The sequence below is a fragment of the Carlito syrichta genome, unplaced genomic scaffold, assembly GCF_000164805.1.
Source record: "Carlito syrichta isolate Samal-C Ts95f unplaced genomic scaffold, Tarsius_syrichta-2.0.1 Scaffold305659, whole genome shotgun sequence".
NCBI lineage: Eukaryota > Metazoa > Chordata > Mammalia > Primates > Tarsiidae > Carlito > Carlito syrichta.
In genome coordinates this window covers 83,375-86,696 of record NW_007249755.1, presented here as the reverse complement: position 1 = coordinate 86,696, position 3,322 = coordinate 83,375, and the positions used below count along the sequence as shown (strand labels likewise).

General features: G+C 48.9%; 1 protein-coding gene across 2 annotated transcripts in view; it reads left to right on the top strand.

Annotated features, from left to right (window-relative positions):
• Positions 1-6: 6 nt before the first annotated feature.
• Positions 7-3,322, top strand: part of FUCA1 (alpha-L-fucosidase 1) — an 18,140-nt gene continuing 14,824 nt past the window's right edge. The window contains exons 1-2 of one of the 2 annotated variants that reach the window (XM_021714501.1): positions 7-112; positions 2,326-2,460. The gene's annotated coding sequence lies outside the window, so the exon portion shown is untranslated. Of the gene's footprint in view, positions 113-224; positions 276-2,325; positions 2,461-3,322 lie in introns of those variants that run through there. The other variant, XM_008062151.1, reaches the window with a different exon arrangement.

The following is a 3,322-nucleotide window of genomic DNA, read 5'->3' as shown; positions in this document are numbered from 1 at the left end:
TGCGCGACAACTACCCGCCCGGCTTCAGCTACGCCGACTTCGGGCCGCAGTTCACGGCGCGCTTCTTCCGCCCGGAAGAGTGGGCCGACCTCTTCCAGGCCGCGGGGGCCAAGTGAGTGTGGTCGCGGGGCGGGCGCGGGAGCTGGAGGAGGTGAGGGGCTGGCGGCTGCCCGAGGCCGCACGGCCGCCTGTCTGGCCTGAGGATGCCCCGGGGGCCTGTGTCTTGCTCTGGAGGATGCAGGATTGAACGTGGCACTCCTGGTCCTGAGCAGAAGGTGCGTGTGGCGGGGGAGTGGCAAGGACGGCTTCGGGGGGGGGCTGGGCTGGGAAGCCTGTGGTGTCTACACCCGTGGGTGGAGCGGGCGGCGCCACGTGGTGGTTCCTTCCTGATGGGCGAGAAGGTCAGGAGTCCGGGGTTTCGAGTCATTAGTATGGCGCCTGGTCCTAGTTCAACTCCGCTCGGTCGAGTCGCCGTAGCCTCCTTTCTGTGGTTATAGAAAGGGACTGTTTTCGTCCCTTCGGCCCCAAGGTCTCTGAGATGGAAAAGGAGGTGGGGGGTCGGTATGCGGTGCTGGCGGGCAATGGTCCAGATTCTCCTTCGTCCGCTCTTCTCAATGCCTTGAACACAGAAAGTGCCCAAGGGACCTTTGAGTCGTTCTGAGAGCCATGGAGCTTGCCGGTGGCTGGCTCAGAGAAAGGCTGGAGAGCTCTGGGGTGGGGGTGAGGGCAGGCGAGGACCCCTGAGGTTACCCAAGGCAGGGACCTGTCCTGAAGGAGTAAGCCTTAAGGGCGGATGTTCCCAGGTGCTGAGGCAGGGAATGCTTACTTGCAGCTCCTAGAGGGATTCCTTCGGCTGCAGGGCGAGAAGTGGGTTGGTGATGAGTCAAGAGTGGAGGCAGGGAGGTTTCCCTGGCTTAGAGCAGTGCCCCATCCTTGACTTGGTTTCTCAGTCATCTTCCAGGTTTTCGTTTTTCTTAGACTTTAGGTTATTTTACTAAAGAGAAATTACAACGGACACTTAGTGTCTTCCTTTAAATGTATGGGAATATGAATCTTGAACAAACAGAGAAAGTATTGTCTGTCTTCCAAGGGCCTTAGGGTTCATAATTTATAAACGAAGAATTAAAAACTGGGAGACAAGCCGGGCTCGGTGGCTCAGCCTGTAATCCCGCACCTTTGGGAGACTGAGGTGAGTGGATTGCCTGAGCCCGCGGGTTCGAGACCCACCTGGGCAGGCGAGACCTCAACTCTACAATAAATTTTTAAAAATTAGCCAGGCGTGGTAGCGCGCGCCTGTAATTCCAGCTACTCGGAAGGCTGAGGCGGAAGCTCGCGGAGCCCAGCAGGTCGAGGCTGCGGTGGCCGGGAGCGGCCACTGCACTCCAGTCTGGGCGACAGAGTGAGACTCCAACTCAGAAAAAAAATACACACACACAAAAAAACAAAGAAAAACAAAACTGGGAGACAGCCTTTTTCTATACCCCTTATTTCATGGATGAGGTGACCGGCCCAGAGCAAGAAACGGACCCAATGTCCTAGATTACAAATTTTATGACTCCAAGGGGAAGTTTCCACTGCACTGGAGGTCTGTAAAGTGACCCGAGAGATTGCCTGTTTTTTGTAAGGCCCAAGAGTTGAGAATGGTTTTTACATTTTTAAAGGATTATACATTTCTGAAGAAAGAAGAATATGCCACAGAGAGGAATGTGGCCCACAAAGTATTAAATACTATCTGGCCCTTAAAGGCCAGGAGTTCCTCACACCAGCCGGTGATTAAATCATCACATGTGGGCATGATCTGCTTTTCTACCAGTTAATATAAATTAAATCAAATGTTATTTTAAATCAAAAGTTGAGTAATTTGGTTGTTATTTCTACATTTGTCTTTTTCCCCAGTTCTTTGGGTCTTCTGTTACCTCTGTAAATGAGAGGTACATCATCATATAAGCTTGGTGAAATAAACAGTTTACTTTCTAACATCTGCTATTCCCGGTAGGGATCTTGCTTTCTCCAGGGCAAGATTTTTTAAAAGTTAATCATCTATACCAGAGGGTTGGAGATTCAGAGCACTACGGTACACTTCTTTTCCCTTACATACTCTTTCCTTCTGGGCCTCCTCCTTGACTGGGGACTGAGAACTGTGACTTCCTCAAATCTGCTTTTGTTCTTAGAGCAACTCCCAAGGGGAGTTGTGCCTGCAGCTGCTTCCTGGATATCACCAATAGAGTAATTTCCTGCAGTCAAGTTCTCCCATCCATTTAAAACCTCAGGCAAGTTTGTGTCCACTGCCTACTTCCTTTGCTCATGTAGTTTTGATGTCCACAGGTATGTTGTCCTGACGACAAAGCATCATGAAGGCTTCACAAACTGGCCAAGTGTTGTGTCTTGGAATTGGAACTCAAAGGATGTCGGGCCCCACCGGGATTTGGTTGGTGAACTGGGAACCGCTGTCCGAAAGAGGTTTGTGTCTATGGACAATTACTCTTATCTCTTGATCTAGCCATCCAGAGTTGTATACTTTCTCTGCCTTTGTGTGTTTTCTTTTTTTGTTTGTTTTTTGTTTTTGAGTTGGATGCTCCCTCTGTCGCTCAGGTTGTAATGCAGTGGCATGCTTATGGCCACCGCAGCCTTGACCTGCTGGACTTGGACCATCTTTCGGCCTCAGCCTTCCAAGTAGCTGGAACTTGTTGGGAGCTGGCCAAGGAGGCCCACTGAGCGTTAGGGATCAGGAAGGGCCATTGACTCCGAGACCACTAGGATGCATTCGGGAGCTATTGACCCCATTTCCTCCCCTTTTCTACTCAGCACTAACCAGATTAAGCTCCTGTGAGCTCAAAACATAAAAACTCTGAGACCGGGACGAACACAAGCTAACTTTAGAAGCTCATTGCTCCCATTCTTCCACAAACTGCAGTTTTGGCTTTCACACAATTTATAATTCAAACTCGTGTCACATCTAAGAGCCTTAGTATTGGTCACAGGCTTCTGGGTCATGATCTTAGGATTTATTGAAGGTGTAAATTGTAGAATATAGTTTTAGAAGACAGCCATTTTGTTGAAAGAATGTGGCTGGGTTACTTGCAAGTAGCCCATTGTGAACTTTGGACTGGGCCACATTCCAAACATTCTGGGATGGGCCACTTTCATTGTAAATACTTAAGCTTCTATAGAATTGTTTAACTTGGCATAAATCAATCAGTTTAGGATGAAAAAGGGTTTATATAATATGTCAGTCACAGATTAGCTTATCCTTTGTTATGGGATTTTAAGATTATCATATGAAAAGGGTTTAAAGGCATCATTGATTAGTTTTCATGGATTA